General features: G+C 49.3%; 1 protein-coding gene across 5 annotated transcripts in view; it reads right to left on the reverse strand.

Annotated features, from left to right (window-relative positions):
* The window catches only part of LOC144824550 (adenine phosphoribosyltransferase-like), a 393,625-nt gene that overhangs the window by 296,220 nt on the left and 73,869 nt on the right, over positions 1-23,536 (reverse strand). Inside the window, exon 1 of one of the 5 annotated variants that reach the window (XM_078683606.1) lies at positions 22,379-22,497. The exons of 3 other annotated variants lie outside the window; for them this stretch is intronic. The gene's annotated coding sequence lies outside the window, so the exon portion shown is untranslated. Of the gene's footprint in view, positions 1-231; positions 339-22,378; positions 22,498-23,536 lie in introns of those variants that run through there. One more of the 5 variants, XM_078683607.1, reaches the window with a different exon arrangement.

Genomic DNA, 23,536 nt, shown 5'->3' on the forward strand with positions numbered 1-23,536 from the left:
ATTCTCAAACAGGTAAAACTGACGAGGAAGGCTCGTGTGGTAGGGAGCTTTCCTGATGGAATGCTGCAAACACAGTTATATTACACATGTACTAGCGCACGTCCGCCAATAACTTGGTCTGGTAGCGCTTATACCGGCAGAAACCGCGCATCAACGTGATAAAGACTGCTAGCAGCATCTGGAATACTAAGTTTCAGGTAGGTTTTTTGAGCCACTTCTAAAAAAACTTACCGGTTCGCTAGGCTTGAATTCCTGAGACTGGAGCCCTGAATCTGAGCTGCCTGCTACAGTCCGTCCCACACCCAGCCTCTGCGCACTGTGCAGCCAGAGCCCCTCGCAACAAACAATACACTTCCCCCGCGAGGCATCTGCGCGCGCCCGAGAGGAGAGGGCAGGATATGTGCGCGCGCCCGAGAGGAGAGGGGAGTGCCCGAGGAAATGTTTTGACTGGAGTTGGGCATCACGCGAAGAGAGTTCCAGAACGACAAACTTGACATCGACTTTAACCTGGTCATCAAACCCAAAGGTTAAAGGGGAGCCACGTGCTCTTACTGTAATCGCTCACCGGCCCAAAATGTCTGGGCGACAAGCCAATAACAAACGGAATCTTTGCACAGCCCGTGCAGGGTGACTGCAGCTTTACAGGACGAGTACAGACACTTCTAGGCGGTAATATAACCCAATATTAATCTAGTGATAAGACAGTTTATTTAGTGAGATAGGAGCAGCACCCCTTGGCAGGACGGCTCCACTTTTAAAGGAACAGTCCTCAGTGAGGTTGCTACATGTTTAACAAGCATTGGCAAAGCCAATAGGTGTCTCTTATGCAAGAGCTATTGGTTTTGCCAATATGTTTTAGCAATGTAATACACCTGAATGGCTGCTGTTGAGCATGTCTAAAATAGAGTAGGGTAAAGGAGAGCGGCGTGGAGTGTGGTAAAATGACGTTGAGTGGAGTGTTATGAAGTAGCCTAGAGTGGCGTGGGGTGGTGTACAGTAGAGTTGAGTGGCGTGAAGTGGAGTGCCATGGCGGGAGTGGAGTGGAGGGACGTAGAGTTGAGTGGAGTACAGTTTTAGAGTGGAGTGGCATAGAGTGTTGTGGAATGGTGTCGAGTAGAGGGAAGTAGCGTTGAGGTTGTTGCAGAGAGTGTTGTAGAGTGGTGTACAGCGGAGTAGATTGTCACAGTGGAGCGGCATAGAGCATTGTAGAGTGGAGTACTGCGTCTCAGAATAGAGTGGAGTAAAGTGGCATGGAGTGGCACAGAGGGAGCTGCGTAGAGCGTCAGAGTGGAGTAGTGTCATAGAATGGCATAAAGTGGATTAGAGTGCTGTAGACTGGAGTGGCATAGAGTGGACTAGAGTGGACTAGAGTGGACTAGAGTGGACTAGAGTGTCATTCGAGCAGAGTTTAACGAAGTACAGCATCATAGAGTGGAGTAGAGTGGCGCAGAGTGAACTAGAGTGACGCAGAGTGGAGTGTACAGGGTAGATTGCAGTGGCATAGAGTGCATCCATGCAGAGTAGAGTGTCTGTGCAGTGTCAGAGTTCAGTGGGGTGATGTAAAGTGCATTGGTTTAGAGTGATGTAGCGTGCAGTGGCTTAGAGTGCAGTGGCATAGAGTAGAATATTGCAGAGTATAGTGGCGTAAAGTGCGGTGGTGCAAAGTAGCTAATTTAGGTGCAGTGGTGTAGGGTGCATTGGTTTTGAGTAAAGTGCTGTAGAGTGCATTGGCATAGAGCACATTGGTTTAGAGCACAGTTGCATAGCACAGAGTGCAGTGGCACAGAGTGGAGTAAAGTGCAGTGGCATAGAGTGCAGTGTCACAGAGTAGATTGTTTCACAGCAGAGTGGAGTGGTGCAGGGCAGAGTATAGTGGTGCAGTATAGAGCGTAGTGGCATAGAGTAGAGTGGCAGAGTGTTGATTACAGTGGCAACGAGTGCATAACATAACGTGTATTTGTAAAGTGCAAGTTCACCCCGTAGGTATCTTAGTGCAGAATAACAGATGTTATTGTTACCCAACTCAATAGTACTCATTTTATCGACCTCAGATGGATGAAAGGCTGAGTCTCTTTGCCACTGCAAAGAGTAGATTGTTTCAGAGTAGAGTGACGTGGTGTAGAGTGAAGTGGTGTAGAGTGAAGTGGTGTCGAGTGAAGTGGTGTAGAGTGGTGTAGAGTGGGGCAGGGTAGAGTGGGGCAGGGTAGAGTGGGCTGGTACAGGGTAGTAGCGTAGAATGCATTGGCATAGAATGCAGTGTTGCAGAGTGGAGTTGTGTGGAGTGGTGCAGAGCGGAGTGGCATAGTCTGGAGTCGTGTAGAGTGCAGTATCAGAGAGCAGTGTTGCACAGTAGATTAGAGTAGCATGAAGTGCATTGGCATAGAGTGCATTAGAGTGGTGAAGAGTAGAGTGCAGTAGCACAGAGTAAAGTGGCGCAGAGTGCATAGAGTTCAGTGGCAGAGAGTGCAGTACTGCAGAGTAGACTCACAATACACGTCAGAAATGGCTCAAGAAACAACAGAACGTTCAAAACGCCAGAGCCAGACTGGTCCTCGACATTCTCCACCGCAGCCACATCACGCAACACCTCCGACAACTCCACTGGCTCCCAGTCAAGCTCCTCACACAAGCCTACAAAGCAACCCACAATGAAGGGCCAGCATACCTGAACCACCGACTCGCACTCCACGTACCGGCCAGACAACTCTGTTCTTCCCAACTTGCCCTAGCCTCCGTCCCCTGGATCCACAAGTCCAGAACCGGTGGAAGGTCTTTCTCCTACCTAGCCGCCAAGACCTGGAACACCCTGCCCCTCCACCTCAGGAAATCAGCATTGCTGGCTGACTCACCCATTTCAAGAAGGACCTCAAGACCTGGCTCTTCGAATGACCCTGTACTAAAAGACCTGCAGCACCCCCACCCCTCAGCACCTTGAGACTCTCACAGGTGAGTTTCTGCGCTTTACAAGCCCCTGATTTATTAAACGGAGGGGAATAGGACTTTTGGGTGGAGGAACTCCCGCTACTTGAGATACTGGTTGAGGAGGTAAACCTTTAGCTGTCTCTAGAAGCTCAAAAAGGAAGGGTTTGTCCCGATATGTACTGGGATGGAGTTCCACATTTTTGGGGCATTGCTCGATAGGAGCGGGTCAGGGTTTTTGTTTGAGGGCCTTAGGAGGAATGAGGCGTAGGGTGTTTGAGTTTCTCAGTCTTCTTGTATGGCCTGCCTTTTTGAGTTTAGACCAGTATAGAAGGTGGTGGTCCCAGCAATATTACATCAAAACTGTGTAAAGGTGTATTAAAGAAAATAAATCAAAGTGAAAAATTAAATGGTGCTAGAGTGTTATTAAGGAGCATCAGGTGCTTGGTGTGATTTAAATAAGGACACAGTTTACAAAGAACATTAAAACATAACGTTGGTTTGCCCAACTGAGTGGGGGGGAAGGAGGGTGACTTAAGTGAGGTAGTGAGGCAAGTGACAAACACTATACAAAAGGTATCACAATCAAATTGTTTGGCATGCTATTCAATGCCACATATTCATAATATAGTTCATAACACAATATATTACACTAATTTACATAGCCATGTACATGAGAGGTCACAGTGCAAAAATTCGCCGTTGGTGATACTGGCATCAATGGTGTGTCGACGTTTCGACCCCATAAACCATGTAGGTTGGTTCTAGTCCTTACTGACGGGGTCTTCCTCAGGACAAGGGTGAAAGTGAGGGCAGAGGGGCACCTAAGGGTAGAATAAGGGGTATGTCAGGTCCACTCATTAAATTAAAGACGAGAACAAATGAATGTGAAAATCACTGTATCTGATTAGGGAAAAAGCCTGGTAGGCACCATGATGTTTCGTCAAGGACGATGGCGCTTCGAGGGCTCCGATGAGTGTAGGCGAGAGTGATAAACACCTGCAGAAATAAGGTGTATGTCAAAGGCAGCCTTGTAAAAAAAACAAGGTCACTACGTTGAAGAGTCCATAAGGTACCCAAACTTACTCAGAAAAAGGAGGATGAATTCCATACAAATTCTTTAAAGCAGTATAGATGCTGCTAGAAAAGCTGTGGCCAAACCATCGGTCATGCTGTGAAATTAATCACAAATAACTTCCAAATACTTGATTCAATCAATCTAGAAGGAAAAGGAGGAAGGAGGGAACAATCAGTGTAAGGACCCAGGTTTGTGCATCTGAAGTTAGTGGTATAATTATATACAGTGCCTGGTTACAAAGGACAGGTTACACAAGGACAACGTCGGATTTAAAACTCATTCTCCGAGGGGAACCCAATAAACTAAAAACGAAAGGAGCTTAACGAGCGATAACTACTGGAATGACTCATGCTTCACTTCAAATGCCATGTTCAGAGGAAGGCTAAGCCTCCGCTAGGCGCAGTGTTGTTAATGCAAAAAAGAGCAATTAGTGCATTACAACGTGCTTGCTGGGGCCACACGGTGAAGCAACCCACGAATACAAACTCCCAGTCGGTCAAAAATGAATCAGTTTAACTAACAAGCCGCTATTCCCTGATGTGTCATTAAACAGGGTAACGCGGTGTCATGCCATGGTTACTGGTTCAAAACCAAAGTGAATTAGTCATGCCTGCCGCTGGATGCTGAGGTATCAGCACACAGACGGGCGATGGTGAACTAATGTGAGCTCGAAAATGAACTTCAAAGCGCCTGGAAATACAACAAGCATTTACAATGCAACGGTTTCGCCTTTGCAAAAGTTAGAGCTATTGGCATTGTAAATGACAAAATTTTTATTTATGTGTTGGTTTTGAAAACAGATAAATAAATGGCATTGTCATTTACAATGCCAATAGCTTAATCTCTCGCAAATGGCACACACACCCACAGAGAGCCCCCCCCACACACACACAGAGCCCCCCCCACACAAGCACATAGAGCCCCTACACACACCCACACAGAGCCCCACCCACACAGAGCCCTCCCCCCCCACACACCCACAAAGAGCCCCCACAGGTACTACGGGGGACAGAGGGCAGCTTCCGAATAATGGCAGATTTAAGATATTCACTTCGCCCAGAAGGTGAGATTAAAAAGAGGAATTGAGTTCTGAATAGACACAACTGCAGAGTCTCGTATTTAAAAAGGAACCCTCAAGGTAGTTTTTTATTTAGTAGGGAGGACCACCAGTGGGGGTGCATCTGCTCTGTTCATGATGAGGATGGGTGCGAGAGATCCCGATAGCATGGCTTAACCAGTAAACCCCAGGACAGCATTAAACCACTGGCGGGGGGACAATATAATCAGGATAACCCAATAACTTCTCAATGTACAATGGCTCATTAAATACACCAAAAACGAATGGGTGGGTGAACTGTCAGCTACACCCAAGTCCTACACCAGTTAACAGAAGCACCAAGGAATGAAAATAATGGTTAAATGTTGCCACTGTTTGATAAGGCAAAATCCTCACTAAAAATCGGCAGAATAGTGACTCGCACTGTTGCAGTGTCCTTATTCACACACAATGAATACATCTATGTGTATATGCCCAGGCCTAGAAACATGATGTTTTTGATGACATGGAGCAACAAAAAAAACAGGCTACCCCAACTGCATGCATAGCGCCTACAGATGTGTTGGCGGGGGGGGGGGTGCGGGGCACCAACGGGCACAACTGGACAGCGGGAGGGGGGGCGGTAATGGGCACACGGACAGCGGGAGGGGGGGCGGGAGAAGACAGGACAGCAAGCACTCACCAAGGATGACTTCTTCCGGCGGCGGTCGGGTTCCTGGTCCGTGCGGGGATCCGGCTGGGGAGAAGTGCCGCAGGGCGGGGCGTCCCGGCGGGACAGTGCAATTTCTTACGCTTTAGGCGTACGTGGCGTACCTTCAGAGTACGTGCAGGGACTCGAGACGCACTGGGGCAGTACGCAATGCCGGTCGAGATGCCTTGGTAAGAAGCACGGTTGCATCACTCTGCACGTGGGTGGCCGGCATGCAGGGCTGTACCCCTATGTCGGAAGCAGAGTTGTTACATCCAGCGCTTGTATTGCCTACCTGTGCTCTGCTGAGATGAAGGGCCGCACCCCCCCAGGTTGCTTAGGTTGGATGCAGGGTTGCATCATCCACCGCATGGCTAGGAGACACGGTTGTGAAGGCAGGGGTGCAAGGAGGCGCCGCCCAGCGCATGTCAGAGGCAGGCTCGCGTCAGCTAACGCTTAGCTGAAACGCCCTGTCACTCGCTTGGAGGCAGGGTAGCATCAACCAGAGTATGGTAGGGACCTCGAGCTGCATCAGCCGGTGCTAGACGGGACGCAGCACAGTGCTTAGGTGGGGAGCAGGGCTGGACGGCCCGGATGGTGCAAGTGCAAGGCTGGAATGCAGGATCGCGCAGCTCGGACGCAGGGTGTTACTCGCCGGTCCCTGATATGACACACAGGACTAGTACCCGGCGCTTACCTGGGCTCAGGGGGGGGGGGGGAGGTCCTCGGGCCCGGAGTGCATGGGGAGGGCTCGACACATCGACAGGTGCAGCAGGCTGATGTAACCCAGTGCAGCAGGCAGCATTGGGGCCTTTATGGGCAGGCCGGGGAGAGTCCTGGTCCGGGAGGGGAGGAACCCCGCGCGAGCACGTGCAGGTCAGACCGCTGAAATACAATTTGTGAGACATGAGCAAAAGAGAGAGGCGGGAGGGCGAGAGGAGATCAAGGAGGGTGAGGAGGGCAGCCAGCGGAGAGGGGGGAGGGTTGGGGGATGAAAAAAAGGAGAAGAGAAGGGGCAGGGTGAGGGGGGGACAAAAGTAAGTGTGAAAAGGAGACAGGGTTAAGAAGGAAAGGAGACGGAGCAGTTGGAGATGAGGGAAGACACAAAAAAAGTGTGGGAGAGGGAGAATAGAGACAGAGTGGTGGGAAGAAGCAGAACGAAGTGCGCAAGAGAGAAGGGAGAAAGAAGAGAGAAGCGAGGGGCAAGAGAAAAAGAGAAGTGAGACATTCACAGAAACGGGTGCGAAGTTGAAGTAAAAGACGCGAGAGGAGTAAGAGAAACGAAGAAATGGGCGGTAAGTTAATACAGAGGTAGGTGGGATGCAGACTGTGGTCACTGATTTTGACTCCCGACTTAAATGAGTTGAAAGAAGATGAACCCATGACAGACTTCACAGGTAAGAACTCTTACAGAGCGGACAGGGCACAGCGGCAGCTGAAGCTGCGAGTGAATCGGAGGCAGCGTTTAGAGGTTCCAGTAACAGGCTGCGTGTCACCGGCGTGTGGAGAGAGAGAAGCCGCCCGGGCCACCGAAGCAGGAGAGAACGGGACTGAAGGGCGGGAAAGAAGAGAGAAACCCAGAGAACGAGCACGCGTGAGGAGCAGAAGTGCTGTGAGTCTGACACTGAGAGCGGGGTAGGGACAGGGCAGGCGAAAGATGGGAGAGGGTGCAAAGAAAGAACAACACTCTTGGAGCAAGTCGGGCGAACACGTTAAAAACAAGAAGCAGGGCACACAGACAGCGGGGGGGGGGCAGGAACAGGCACACGGACAGCCGGAGGGGGGGCGGGAACGGACAGCGGGACATCGCGCAACCCACCCCTGAAAACGACACTTACAAAATGGCGAAAAGAAAGCTTTAACATTTTTTTTTAAAAACCCCACCCACCGCTTCATGACGATAGCAAGGGGGCGGGATGAGTAAAAATCGCGGGAACGCCCACGAATTTGCTCGGGGAATGAGTGATGCATCTCTGTTCCAATGGCTAGCCTCCATTTATGGAGCTAGCCAATGGGACAGAGAGGCGGGACGAAGCCCCATACATGTAAACAAATGTTTTTCGCTTGCGCGAAAGTCTGCTGCGCAGCTTTTGGCGAAGCGAAACCTAAAAAGGGGGTTCGGAATGACTGACAAATAGCCGATATTAAAAAGACGAGCGAAAAGTGAATTTTTAAGTGCTCACTGGGGGCTAAAAAGTGCAATGACACGCTGCTAAAGGGCCTAAAAAAAATATAACATGACACACCAAAACACAGGCCCGTGGTGTGTCTCAGATCCCGCGTATGTATTGCCAAAATTGTGCGATCGATTCCTCTGGGTATGCATTATAACAGAAATGAAGCTCCAGTGCGCACATACCCTCGTCAAGGTCAAGCGTCCCGCCGTGACGAGGGAGAGCAAGCTGCTTGTGTGTGTGCCTTTACTTATGTTATGCGGGAGGCACCAGCAGGCGCATAACGTCCCGGGTCTTGCAGACGCTGAATGACTGTGAGTGAGTCTGACCTCGCATTAGAAGAAAGACTAAAGATCAAGAGTCAGATGTATTCAACTACTGTTAAAATAGGTTATTTTCACTAAGACTCTATTGAGAGCAAATATAATTAATCTCAACACATTATAAAGCCTTCGGGCAGTGAAAGTATTGTAAACATAGACATGGTAAAATTCACACCTGGACGCCCCATCGTATCTGGTTGTGGATCATTACTCGAACCCTTCTGCAAATACATAGATTTCTTTTTGAAACCTATTGCTGAGAAGACTGAAGCATACTTGAGAGTCACAATGCAAACTATTACCCTGATTGACCAAAAACCTTTCAATCCAAATGAGCAACTACTTGTGACTTGTGACATTGTATCATTGTATACAAGCATCCCACAGGAGCCAGCATCGGAAGTAATGAGAGATGTCCTAAACCAACGACCTGCACCGATGAGAGTGCCTACGGAATTCATCATAGCCCTATTGACCATTGCAATGAGGAAGAATTTCTTCTTTTTCCAAGGATGCTATTATAGACAGACAAAGGGAGTGGCCATGGGGGCAGCCTTTGCCCCAGACTTAGCCATCATCAACATGGACAACTTCTTCAGTCTTTCTTCTAACGCGAGGTCAAACTCACTGACAGGCATTCAGCGGCTGCAAGACGCGGGACGTCACACGACTGCCAGTGCCTCCCACGTAACATAAGTAAAGACACACACACAAATGACTTGCTCTCCCTCATCACGGCGGGACACTTGACCTGACAAGGGTAAGTGCGCTCTGGAGCTTCATTTCCGTTATAATGCATACCCAGAGGAATCGATCCCACAATTTTGGCAGTACACCCCATACACAGGATCTGAGACACACCACGGGCCTACGTTTTGTTGTGAGTCATGTTATATTTTTTAAGGCCCTTAAGCAGCGTGTCATTGCACTTTTTAGCCCCCAGTGAGCACTTAGTAATTCACTTTTCGCTCGTCTTTTTAATATCGGCTATTTGTCAGTCATTCCGATCCCCCTTTTTAGGTTTCGCTGGAGGGCGGAGCTCTTAGCTCCGCCTCCAGAGAAATCTCTTGATTTTAGTAAGGACTCTGGAATACGCCCCCCTGTCCCATTGGCTAGCTCCATAAATGGAGGCTAGCTATTGGAACAGAGATCTGTCCGTCAAGGCCGGACCAGATTCGGGGGCGTTCCCGAGATTTTTTCCCTGGGCATTCCCAGGTGAGTGCTCTGCCTTTTGATTACCCTTTCCCGCCCCCTCCCGTTGTCTGTGCGCCGTTCCCGCCCCTGTAAACACGCCCCCAATCTGAAAAATTCAGGAGTTGCTGGCCGCCATTTTTTTTGGGTCCCACGACGGAAGATTAGTCACCCGGCTCACGGCAGACAATGGAGTTGCTCGGCCTGCCCTGCTCCCTCCACCCCGCCTCCCTCTCCTCACACTGGCTCTCCTAACCCGGGCTGTTGCAGGCACCCCCATGAGTCCCGCAGCGTGTGAGCACAGCCGCGGTGCGAGCCGCGTTTCCAGCGAGGCTCGCACCGCTCTTTGTCCCCTGGGCGCCCCTGGTACTCTCCGTAGCCTGCGCTCCCTCCTGACGTCCACACCGGACCCAGAGACCAGACCGCTGTCCGTTCCCGCCCCCCCCCTGCTTCATGTTTTTCGAGCGCACATGGCCGTGGGCGGGGTTGCCGAAATGCCTGCTCCGTGCTGGGCCTCCGTTGTTCCTCAGGTGAGTGCTTGTTTTCTGATGCTGTGCGCACTGACAAAAAAGGAAAGGCGTAAAGGCCCAGCTGCTCTTGTACACCAAGTTTCTGAATTATACCTCTCTAACCCTCCCTATGTTCTACCTCCCCTCTACCTGGTGCGTATCACAGTGCTGCTTACATATCATCTGTATATCTCCTCCATCTATTTCACTTCTCTCTCAAATCACCTCTCGGCCCTCTCCCCATCTCACTACTCTACCACATCTCGGTACCTCAACTTAACCTAACACTCATTTCTGACCTTTGATTCTCACTGTTCGCATCCTCACTTCTCCACCTCCTCTTTCCATTTCCACATCTGTTCCTGGTACTTTATCGCTCACATTACTTTATCCATTTCTTGCTATGTTTGCCATTAACTTTTGTCTCGCTTCTTTGCATCTCAATCGGTTTCAACCCACCGTCTCTAACCCATTACTTTTTCGACTTCTCTCTGCCTCTCTATCAAGCTTGCTGGTTACTCTACCTCACCTTTCACCTCCTTGTTCTTCCCTTTACCTTACTTTCTGCCTTACTGAGAGCTGCCTGTACACCGCTACTTTGTGTCTGTGCAAGCCCCTCACCAACCTCTGCTTTCCGCCTTCACTCACCAAGTTAGGGGTTGCCCAACACCATTGGAGAGTGAAAACTGTGGGTCTTCTAATATCTGAACGTCTTTCTTTACCACTTCTCATTTCGTCCCTATCTACTGCATCCGCCTATTCTTAGCTCATTGTCACCTGTCTTCCCCATCTGTCTCCCAAACCACTCCCTCTATACTATTCCATCTGCCTTATACTAAAACCAAACCTCCCTCTCTCTCTACCTTTCCGTATCTTTCTTTTTAGCTATATCATGTTTCTCTGTTTAGCTTATGTCACTCCCTACCTCATCTACCTCTCTCTTATCAATCTTTTTACCGCTCTGTATTTCGGCTGTTTTCTGCCCCCTCCCATTTCTCTCACTCAACAGTCACGTCTAGCCACAGAAATATAGACAGAAAGGAAGAGAGGAGGGACAAGATAGGGAGAGAGAATTAAGTAGATGTTCAGGTCACAACAGACGAAATGGTGAAAATTGTAAGAGCAATGCTTTGATTCACTGTTGCAGTGGGCATGTTAGTTGTGATCGGTGCTTTATTTATACGAAGTAAGCAATGAAACTGCAATTTCAAGGGCTGTGCGCATGTCTTTTTATATTTTGCACGAGTCCACTAATCAACCACTGCAATAAAATGACCCTTCGTGTATTTCATATAATAGAGAAAAGTTAAGGTCAACAAGGGGACCCAAGTGAATCAGCATAGGACCTCGGGGAGCATACTTTACAGAACAACGGTCCCATGCATACAGAATATATGAGAGACAATAAATATAGACAAAATCGATTCTATTTGGAGCGACATGTCCAGCCGGACAGAGGTCTTCAATTATTTGAATAATTGAAGACCTCTGTCCGGCTGGACATGTCGCTCCAAATATAGAATCGATTTCGTCTATATTTATTGGCTATCATATTCTGTATGCATGGGACCGTTGTTGTTCAGTAAAATTTCATATAATAGAAGCAAAAGCTGGTTAGACTCTGAATTTAACTTAAAATGTTGTGAGACAACATTTCTATCCAAACACAAAATGGCTTTTATCACTGCTTGCTAAAGCATTCTTTTAGTCCTCTTTTGCTGGAGGACTCCAAGTAGCATTGGCTTTTAAATATTTTTTTCCTGCACCTATTAATGAAAGTCTAGCAAACCTTTCAGTATTGTTTGACAACACTGGGGCGTGAATTTGCAGAAAATGCTTTTAAAGTTGTTCTCGAAAGGGCCCCGCAAAATACGTTTTTGCCTTGGAGACACAGAAATCTGTAAGTTGGCACTGATTTTAAGGTCCTGCCTTTGGGACGTTCAGCCTATATTCCTTACTCCAAAGCTCTCAGAATCCCATCCATTGCTTGTGACGATTTGAGCTCGGCCCCTTCTGAGTATTTGGGAAGGCACACCTTTGCATGTCACAAGCTGTTTCATTTCCTGCAGCCCTCCAATTGAAACTGAAACGTTTTAAAAGCTGGAGAGTCGATCATACTCATAGAATTTACCTGCGCTTTGTTGGTCATGCTGCTGGCCAAAATCGCTTTAGAGCCTTTCATCTTTTAGGGAGAAGTCTGCATTTGTGGTCGAGAATGCATCTGCTTGTCTGCGCTGCTGTCGGTTGTGAAGGTGTGGGAAACTCCAAAACCAATTTTTATCCTCACAGGTTTGCCATAAGGTTTCGTTTTCAGTTTGCAAAAAGGTATTTTTTCTATTTCGTTTTATTTGTTTAATTCAACGTGACTGTCTCATTGTTCTTCTTGGTATTGTTTCAGGCGTGTCTCTTTTAGTAATGTATGCATTTCCCTTGCCTCTGATTTCTCGAAGTGGTGGTTGGAAAATTGAAAACACTGGTGAACTTCAAATGGTATCAAACTAGGACCATTCATTATATGCCACTATTCATGTATAATACTGTATTGTTCGTTTTGTTATACAAGTAGTCGTACATGCGTGCAACATTGGTCTCCCAAAGCGATACCTACTTTTTTCATGGGAGGGAAGTGTACACTCCTGTAGCCCATGTTGTGTCTTTGCGTTATGTTTTCGTTAAGCTTGTTCAAAGCCTTTGCACAAGCCACAGCTATTAATTGTCAGTGCTTCCAAATGATGGGTAATTTATGGTTCTAGCCTCCAGATATTGGGTATGACATCTGAGTGTGATTTGTGACACATTATTGCACAGTATAGGTGTAGATGGCTTTTTATGTAGTGTACCAGAAAGAGGTACACTATGTTGAACCCTTATTGGTTTACAGGTCTTAAATTAATAATCCTAGATGCTCTTTTGTGGTAGTGTGGACGAGCAGTTTAGGCTCATCTGAGGATAGTGTTAAGCTTTTGTTGTATTCAATGAGGTAATAAATGAGACACTCAAGAAGAAACTTGACACCAATTTAGAATATCCGTAATAAAGAGAGAGGAGGCCCCACAAACCCAAGGGACCAGGGCACTACTACTAGTGGTAAAAAAGTATCAATCCCTTAGGGAAATTCAGTTCACATTAACCCATACGCACCACACTTTAATTTTATCACTCCGCTTCAAAAGAGAAGACACCTCAACTGTAATACCACGACCACATTCTTTATTAAAAAAAATATATATATATATAGTACAGATAAAAACACAGTGCCTGGTCAAAGTACCGCTTAGTTATTATTATTTTTTTTTACACCATATCAAGTTTCTAATACATATTAAAAAACATTACATTGTGTCACAAGTACATTTGATAATAAACAAGCATTTACAATGCAACGGTTTCGCCTTTGGAAAAGTTAGAGCTATTGGCAATGTAAATGACAATGCCATTTATTTATCTGTTTTCAAAACCAACACATAAATACAAACTTTGTCATTTACAATGCCAATAGCTCAAACTTTTCCAAAGGCGAAACCGTTGCATTGTAAATGCTTGTTGTATTTCCGGGCACTTTGAAGTTCGTTTTTGAGCTCACATTATTTCACCATCACCCGCTGTGTGCTGATACCTCGGCATCCGGCAGCAGGCATGACTAATTCACTTTTGTTTTGAACAAGTAACCATGGCATGACACCACGTTACTCTGTTTAATGACACATCAGGGAATAGCGGCTTGTTAGTTACACTGATTCATTTTTGACCGACTGGGAGTTTGTATTCGTGGGTTCCTTCACAGGGGCGGCTGGTGACATTTAAAAGTGGTGGGCGTAAACTAATTTGCATATTGCACCGCAGCGAGCGAACGAGCCCGAACCACCTTGCATCCATCCATACATCATTCATGCATCCACCCACCCACTCATCCATCCATCCTGCATCCATACATCATTCATTCATGCATCCACCCATCCATCCATCCATCATGCATCCACCCATCATGCATGCATCCATCCATCCATACATCATTCATGCATCCACCCACCCATCCTGCATCCATACATCATTCATTCATGCATCCACCCATCCATCCATCCATCCACCCACCCATCCAACCTGCATCCATCATTCATGCATCCATCCACCCATCATGCATGCATCCATCCATGCACCCACTCTCCCTGTTCAATTTCCTTTGCAGCGGCTCTTAGAAACTGGCCAATCACGTTTAAGCTGGGCCCCCCAACTCCACCATCTAATATATTCACATTCATTTTACCCTTACTGTAAACATCCGTGGTCTCTTTGGAGGAAAACTGACCTGACAGGAGTCTGCGAGAAACTGGCTATAAGTTTGTGATTTACATCCCCACTGAACTTTTTTCACACTGTCTACGGTTGATTAATAGCCACATTGCACACATCCGTACAGGGTGCACTCTTTACTTAAGACTGCACGCTTTTCTTCTTTCAGCACTGCAGTGCTGTCGGGCATCTTAAACAAATAAAACACGTCAAAACACTTTTTTCCTCCTTACTTGCGTGTGGTCACTCTTTTGCACAGCTCGTGTCAACAGGCTGCCATGTCCGCACCAATTGTTTCCATATTTCAGACAATCCTGGCGCTGCAGGGGCACAGGTTACTCTACGCCCAGAGCACGCCCATTAGGAGACCGAAGGGCTCCTAATGGGCATGCGCAAAAAAGCACGAACACAAGTGCGCATGCGTGGGCATGGGTAAAAAATTCACCCTCCGTCCCCACGCATGCGCACTCGTGTTGCTGCCTGCCTGGTGACAATCATGTCAATCAACATGACGCCTCCCGACGTCATGCTGACTGGCATGCATTGTCAGTTCTCCCTCGGTGTCTCCTGCGGGCGGCTGTGGGCGGGGGGGGCTATGCCCCCACGCCCCTATGGACGCACCGCGCCTGTTCCTTCACCCTATGGCCCCAGCAAGCACGTCGTAACGCACTGCTTGCTCTTTTTTGCATGAACAACACTGCGCCTAGCGGAGGCTTAGCCTTCCTCTGCACATGGCATTTGAAATGAAGGACAAGTAATTCCAGTAGTTATCGCTCGTTAAGCTCTCTTCGTTTTTAGTTTATTCGGTTCCCCATGGAGAATGAGTTTTAAATCAGACATTGTCCTTGTGTAACCTGTCGGTTTTAACCAGGCACTGTATATAATTATACCACTGACTTCAGATGCACAAACCTGGGTCCAGTCTGGACCCCGTTGTCTTCGAGCATTGCATCTCTTTGGGCAGGCCTCCGGCCTTCATTTAAACCCCTCCAAATCCGTCCTGGTTCTTCTCCATGTCAGAGACTGCTTCGATTGGCAGTCCTCAATACCCATTATGAGGCAATCCTTTAAAAATCTCGGAATCTGGGTGGCTCTGCTTCCTGACCTTGCATGGTCACTTAACGTGACCCCATTTGTGAAACGAGTCCGAGCTGACCCCCACAGATGGCAGACTCTACCGCTGAACCCTCTGGGAAGAGTCGCTCTCTTCAAAATGATGATACTGCCCAGATTATTATACATAATTCAAAATACACCCTTTTGTTTCCCGAGAATTTGGTTTAAGGAACTAGATAGCCTGGACACCAAATTCCTGTGGAATGGTCAGAGACCTCATTTGGCCCTGTCCAAATGCCAGATCCCATCCTTCGATTGAGGAATGGGCATGACTTAGTGACCCACCTACTTACAATTGGTTAAATGGAGGCTGGTCGGATCCTGCATACAGGGTAGAACGGAGTATCTTGGGCCTACCCAGGATCCAGGAGATGATGTATTGGTTGTCCTGTCTCTAGATCTTTGCCCGTGGTGACACAGGGGGGTTCTCCTGGCTTGGCGCGCCTCCTTGCACCATACCGGACAAGCTAACCCAATACACGCCGCTCTGGCAAGGCTCCTGGATCCAGGAAGTCAGTAGCCTAGAAGGTTTCAGGGCTTGAGACCTCATTGGCATCTTGCAACTCGGAAACGTATGGGGGGGGGTTGAACGCATGCATACTTTTCAAAACCTACAAACCAAATACTCCCTGCACTCCTCCCAGTTTAACAGGCATCTGCAGTTACGCCACACCCTCCACAGCCACATAACAAATGGCACCTCACTGCCAGAATATAGCCCATCCGAGGCGCAGACCATGACAGGTAACTTGGGGAAGGGAGAGATCTCACGTATCTACCGATCCTTAACAAATAACACCCTCAACACATTGGACCAACTTAAGGGATCAATGGGAGGGATTGGCCGGGCCTCAGGAGGAACAAGACTGGAGAGATGCACTGATGGCACCCAATGCAATCCCCACTTCGCTAGACTCAGTTTTGTCCAGCTCTACTACTTAACCACTGCATACCTAACACCCAAACACCTCCACAGCGCAGGGCTAAAACCCAATGCATCATGCTCACACTGCAATCAGGACCAAGCATAATTCTATCACATGGTTTGGGTTGCTCCGTCATCACACGATACTGGGACTCCATAGAGAAGGGGCTCACAGAGGTTCTGGGCTGGGAGGTCCTGCATAGGCCGTTAACTGTGCTCCAGGTAATCACTGACGGGCTGGACGGGTCTAGAGCCGACAAACAGTTTTTAAACACAGCAATGATGGTGGACAAGAGAGACATTGCGGCCAACTGGCTGAATCCTGCATCACCTACTACAGCAAAATGGAGTAGAGGGGTAGATTGGTGAGCAGCACAGGAGAGACCTATGTATAAAGCGAGAGGGTGCCCGGCAAAGTATCACAAAGTCTGGGTCAAATGGTTTGGCCCACTAGAATACTAATACCTCATTCGCGGGATTGTGGGGTATGTGCGAGACTCGGTTTTGTTTTCTTCTTTGTAGTTGTGTACTGTGGGGGCTGTCTCTGTATGGGTACCAGGACAATGCCTTATAACTGCTGCAAAATGCTGTATTTGAGGTTTGCAGGTTTTTACCCTGTTTTAAAAACCAATATAGTTGATCAAAAAAAAAAAGCGCAAGATACCACTTCCTTTGGTTGCCAATATTTATGATGACCAACAAAATAATAACTTGCTGCAGAATAAAGCTTTTGATCCTGTAATGTGTAAAGATCCTCTGGGGTGATGGCAATGAGTTCCCATGCCGGGGACGGGAGCTCACCAAGGGGAAAGTCTATACAAATCTGTGACCTAACAAAGTGATGTTGAAATATGTGTTTAGATTTATTGATTCGAACACTCCTGGAACAGACAGCAATAGCCCTGGTTCCTAGGGATGAGGTAGGTCATGCATTCTGCTCCATCCTCTTTCTGGTGAAGAAACTCTCAGGAGCCCTCGGCCCTGCTTTCAATCTGAAGAGAGTCACAAAATGTATAAGGAAAGTTCACTTCAAAACAAACTGTATGCGGAATGTCATTCTGATGGTTCTACCAAAGGAGTTCTTGGTACCCATAGATCTTCAGGATGCATATCTTCATATACCGATCTTTCAGCATCACAAGAAGTTTAAGATTTACAGCGGCAAAACAACACTTTCAGTTTGCAGTATTGCCTTTCGAAATCAAGTAGGCACCCAGAGTGTTTACAAAGGTGTTGGCTCCAGAAAGAGATAGTTATAGAAGTTCTTCAGCAGCATGTTTTTCTGATAAAACAGGAAAAATCCCTGTTGCCCCTATCTCAAGATTTAGAGTTCATTAGACCACTATTTCAAACCTGTTTGGTGCTGGTATCACTTCCTGTCAGAAGACACCAAAGGAGGTTCTCAAATCTAAGAATTTTCACAATCAGAAAAGACCAACATACATGGTGTGGCTAAGAAATCAGGGAGATAAGGCAGCCTATATATTTCTAGGTCCTTGTTCAAGATATCATCTTAATCTCTTCTGTCAATCATTCTCTGCACTTTAGACTCCAGATTCCGACTCTGTAGAGAAGATTGCCTCTGTCCAAAGATATCCGTAAAGCATTGACATGGTTGAATCCTCCAACCTTGTTAATAACAACAGATACCAGCAAAATAGGTTGAGGAGCATAGATGGACTCTCCGACATCCTCGGTGAAGTGGTCCCTTCAGAAGCTGAGGAGATTGCCGAATTAGAGAGAGATGTAGGCAGCATATCAAGCCCTCACACATTTTTCCCAAGTAATAGAAGGCAAATCTATACTTGTCAAGACAACAAAGGCCTATTTGAACAAACGGGGGCACAAAGTCAAGATCCCTGAAGTGACGTGACGTGGTGGAGGTGGGCATGGTGGTGGTGAACGTGGTAGTGGTGGAGGACATGGTGGTGGTGGAGGACATGGTGGTGGTGGACAACATGGTGGTGGACAACGTGGTGGTGGATGACGTGGTGGTGGACGACGTGGTGGTGGTGGTGGACGACATGGTGGTGGTGGTGGTGGTGGATGACGTGGTGCTGGACGACGTGGTGGTGGTGGTGGACGACGTGGTGGTGGTGGACGAAGTGGTGGTAGACGACGTGGTGGTGGTGGTAGACGACGTGGTGGTGGTCGACGACGTGGTGGTGGACGACGTGGTGATGGTGGTGGTCGACGTGGTGATGGTGGTGGTGGTCGACGTGGTGATGGTGGTGGTGGTCGACGTGGTGATGGTGGTGGTCGACGTGGTGATGGTGGTCGACGACGATGTGGTGGTGGTCGACGACGATGTGGTGGTGGTCGACGACGTGGTGGTCGACGACGTGGTGGTGGTCGTCGACGACGTGGTGGTGGTGGTGGTCGACGACGTGGTGGTGGTGGTGGTCGACGACGTGGTGGTGGTGGTGGTCGACGACGTGGTGGTGGTGGTGGTCGACGACGTGGTGGTGGTGGTGGTCGACGACGTGGTGGTGGTGGTGGTCGACGACGTGGTGGTGGTGGTCGTGGACGACGTGGTGGTGGTGGTGGACGATGTGGTGGTGGTGGTGGTGGACGATGTGGTGGTGGTGGATGACGTGGTGGTGGTAGACCTGGTGGTGGTAGATGTGGTGGACGTGGTGGTGGGGGTGGACGTGGTGGTGGACGTGGTGGTGGCCGTGGACGTGGTCGTGGACGTGGACGTGGTGGTGGCCGTGGACGTGGTGGTGGCCGTGGACGTGGTGGTGGCCGTGAATGTGGTCGTGGACGTGGTGGTGGCCGTGGTGGTGGGCGTGGTGGTGGGTGTGGTGGTGGACATGGTGGTGGTGGACATGGTGGTGGTGGACATGGTGGTGGTGGACATGATGGTGGTTGTGGTGGTGGACATGGTGGTGGTGGTGGTGGACATGGTGGTGGTAGATGTGGTGGTGGCCATGGACGGGGTGGTGGCCGTGGTGGTGGTGGCCGTGGACGTGGTGGTGGCCGTGGACGTGGTGGTGGCGGACATGGTGGTGGCGGACATGGTGGTGGTGGACATGGTGGTGGTGGACATGGTGGTGGTGGACATGGTGGTGGTGGACATGGTGGTGGACATGGTGGTGGTGGTGGACATGGTGGTGGTGGTGGACATGGTGGTGGTGGTGGACATGGTGGACGATGTTGTGGTGGTAGACCTGGTGGTGGTAGATGTGGTGGTGGTGGACGTGGTGGTGGACGTGGTGGTGGCCGTGGACGTGGTGGTGGCCGTGGATGTGGTGGTGGCCGTGGTGGTGGGCGTGGTGGTGGTGGACATGGTGGTGGTGGACATGGTGGTGGTGGACATGGTGGTGGTGGACATGGTGGTGGACATGGTGGTGGTAGATGTGGTGGTGGCCATGGACGGGGTGGTGGAAGTGGTGGACATGGTGGTGGTGGACATGGTGGTGGTGGACATGGTGGTGGTTGTGGACGTGGTGGTGGTGGTGGACGTGGTGGTGGTGGTGGACGTGGTGGTGGACGTGGTGGTGGCCGTGGACGTGGTGGTGGCCGTGGACGTGGTGGTGGCCATGGTGGTGGGCGTGGTGGACATGGTGGTGGGCGTGGTGGACATGGTGGTGGACATGGTGGTGGTGGTGGACATGGTGCTGGTGGACGACGTGGTGGTGAACGACATGGTGGTGATGGTGGACGACGTGGTGGTGATAGTGGACGACGTGGTGGTGATAGTGGACGATGTGGTGGTGATAGTGGACGACGTGGTGGTGATAGTGGACGACGTGGTGGTGGTGGTGGTGGATGACGTGGTGGTGGACGACGTGGTGGTGGTGGTGGTGGATGACGTGGTGGTGGCCGTGGAGGTGGCCGTGGAGGACATGGTGGTGGTGGACATGGTGGTGGTGGACATGGTGGTGGCAGTGGTGGTGGTGGTGGTGGACGTGGTGGTGGTGGACGACGTCGTGGTGGTAGACCTGGTGGTGGTAGATGTGGTGGTGGTAGATGTGGTGGTGGTGGACGTGGTGGTGGTGGTGGACATGGTGGTGGTGGACGTGGTGGTGGTGGACGTGGTGGTGGTGGTGGACGTGGACGTGGTGGTGGTGGTGGTGGTGGCCGTGGACGTGGTGGTGGACATGGTGGTGGTGGACATGGTGGTGGAAGTGGTGGTGGTGGACGACGTGGTGGTGGTGGTAGACCTGGTGGTGGTAAATGTGGTGGTGGTGGACGTGGTGGTGGCGGACGTAGTGGTGGACGTGGACGTTGTGGACATGGTGGTGGACATGGTGGTGGACATGGTGGTGGTAGATGTGGTGGTGGTGGACGTGGACGTGGTGGTGGCCGTGGACGTGGTGGTGGTGGACATGGTCGTGGTGGTGGTGGTAGACCTGGTTTTGGTAGATGTGGTGGTGGACGTGGTGGTGGTGGTGGTGGTGGACGTGGTGGTGGTGGACGTGGTGGTGGACATGGTGGTGGTGGACATGGTGGTGGTGGACATGGTGGTGGTGGACATGGTGGTGGTGGTGGACATGGTGGTGGTGGTGGACATGGTGGTGGTGGTGGTGGAGGACATGGTGGTGGTTGTGGTGGTGGTTGAAGACTATTGAGTAGGAGGGTGCTGGCAGCACGCGGAAGGAGAGGAGGATCTCAAAGGGGGCACATGGGTGAGCAGAAAGAGGCCGAATAGTAGAAACAAGCCACTGCAACGCTCTGGTTGATGTTTGTGAGGTGGGAAGGGTGTTCTGTGCAGAAAGGCATTACGGCGCTCTAGTAAATAAATAAATAAAACAAGCGCAGTACGCGAAAGTGACAGCGTTTGGAGCTGAAAGTGCATGCTGTGCTTAATGAGCCATGACGAGGGAGGAAAGCCGCGCTCGCTCCCGCGGACCCTAGGCCAGGGCAGAGAGAAGGCGGGACATGCACCAGTCTTTGGCCAATTGCATGCTGTCTTTGTTAGAAAGACGCATTCAAAGGCCAATAGCGGGTGATGAAAACAAAAGCACCTGCACAAGCGTGTGTTCCAAAGTTTAAAGCCCTTACTAAATGTCTCGCAGAGCAACGATTGCATGCTGGCTCAGGCAAGACCTAAAAATGTGCTTCATTTGTGCTTTCTTAATTCTGATACATTCTGAAATATTTGCTCAGTTCATTAACAAACATTTAACGTTATTTGTGTACAACAAAAAACAACATCATACAACTGTTAACTCACATGAGAAACCCAGCAGGATTGTCACATAAATACTCTCACTTTGAAGACAGAAAAAAAAGTAAACACCAATCTCCAGAAGACCGAGACTGACATTTGACCTGTCTTTTTGAATGTGCAGCAAATGTGACAAGATAACAAAATGTAAAGGCCTGTTTACAGAAAGCGAGCACTCGTGGACAAATACAAGCAGCGATGGTGGACAGGTTATATTGCACGGGAGGGAGAACGACATGCTGGATAGCCTAAACCAAATAAAGCCAGAAATTAGAACGCAAACAAATGTGAGTTACAAACCATAAAGCCAATGTTAAGCAACAGGCAGAATGCATTCCCATGGAAACTTTCACGATGTCCCCAAGATGTCTAGGCAAACCAGAGGCTTCGACCTAATTAAGTAATGACCTGCCCTTCCTCCCCCACCCCCTCGTTATCGAGCCCATCCTAGTGAGGGGTGTGATTTATGTGACGTGTTTGCAACACAACTGTGATGCACCCTGCGTCGAACCAACTTCAGCACATGCTGGCCCTCCAAGGCTGCCAGGGGAGAACGCAGATGCTGGAGTCATGTGTGGGGATATAAATACCTAGCGCAGCATGACATCACCCAACATAACTAACTGCAAGGCTGGAAATAAACAGAGCAGAATAAACTGGAAAACTCACGTTTATTCTAATACAACAATTGGAAATCAAACATGTAGGGGTGGAGGGGGCTCGGACTGTGACAGGGTTGGTATCCGGGTGCAAATCTGCAAACACCGTTGGGTTATGCTTTTTTTTTATAACAGCGCACGTCCGCCAACACCTTGGTCTCATAGCGCTTTACCGGCAAACGCATCACAGCACATCAACAAGACAAACACTGCTTGCAGCCTCTGGAATACAACGTTCAGGTAGGTGTGTTTTTTAGCCACTACTAAGAAACTTACTGTGAAAGCCAGGTTGGCTATGCTCGAATTCCTGAGACTGGAGCCTTGAATCTGAGCTGCCTGCTACAGTCCGTCCCACACCCAGAACCCCTCTCAACAGGACATCTGCGCGCGCCCCAGAGAAGTGGCCAGGGTGTGTGCGCAGGGCTTGATTGAGTAGGAGTTTGTTTGGCGACGCGTGTCAATTTCACAACAACTTTAACCTGGTCATCAAACCCAAAGTGATAATAACATGCAATAGCTCAATTACCCGAAAGGTTGAGACTTTACCGGGAACTAAAGGGCAGCGACGGGCTCGTACTGTAACTGCCAATCGGCCAACAAAGCTTGGGCCACATGCCAATAACAACAGGAATCCTTGCACCGCGTGTGCCTGGTAATAGGGCCTCGTGCAGCAGGCAACGAGGCAGCACCAGGTCTAGGGGCGTAGGAGACACAAAAATTCTGGGGGGGGTGGGTAAGAGGGGGGGGGACAACCTTGTGGACTTGCCATTGACCCTATACAAATCACCGCCATTAAACAAATACAATCGCATTGTTTTGAGAAAAGCAGGCATGTAGGCACAGTTTGCATGTATGCTTTATTGTTATTTACATTCACATAGTAATCAGACCAAATGTTAAAAAAAACATGTATATGAATCTTGCATCTTCATGTACCAAGCAAAAAAGGTCGCTGACTTCGGGTGAGGGAGTGCTTAATTTGTGCCGGTGCTTTCCGGTGCTTAGCATCGGCACTTACTGATCAGGGCCGGGTGAGGTCTACACGTATTGATGTATTATTTCATTTACTGTCCTCGGTGCAGCTGCAGCTTGTTTTTCACGTTTCCCGAGTGAGTCACGGTGGTTAATTGCGGCTGTGAGACTCAGTCATTTAGCCTGCCTTGAGTCCAAGAGGATATTCATTCATATAAATGAAATCTAACATGTTGATGGCGGCCCAGTCAGTGTTGCTATTTGCCGGTGGGCGGGCGGGCTGCAGGACACTAATTTGGGCTTGTTTTGGTTCAGATAGGGTAGGGGCTGTGCGGCAGCGTGCACAGTTTTTTTTCTCATTGAAACGCCCCAGCATAAACACCGCAGCTCACCATGAGTCATCGTCGTTGAAGTCAGCCCGACCTGACGACGAGGTTGATGGCAGCTGTAGAGAGCCTGTGT

This window comes from Lissotriton helveticus, chromosome 3_1 (genome assembly GCF_964261635.1).
Source record: "Lissotriton helveticus chromosome 3_1, aLisHel1.1, whole genome shotgun sequence".
NCBI lineage: Eukaryota > Metazoa > Chordata > Amphibia > Caudata > Salamandridae > Lissotriton > Lissotriton helveticus.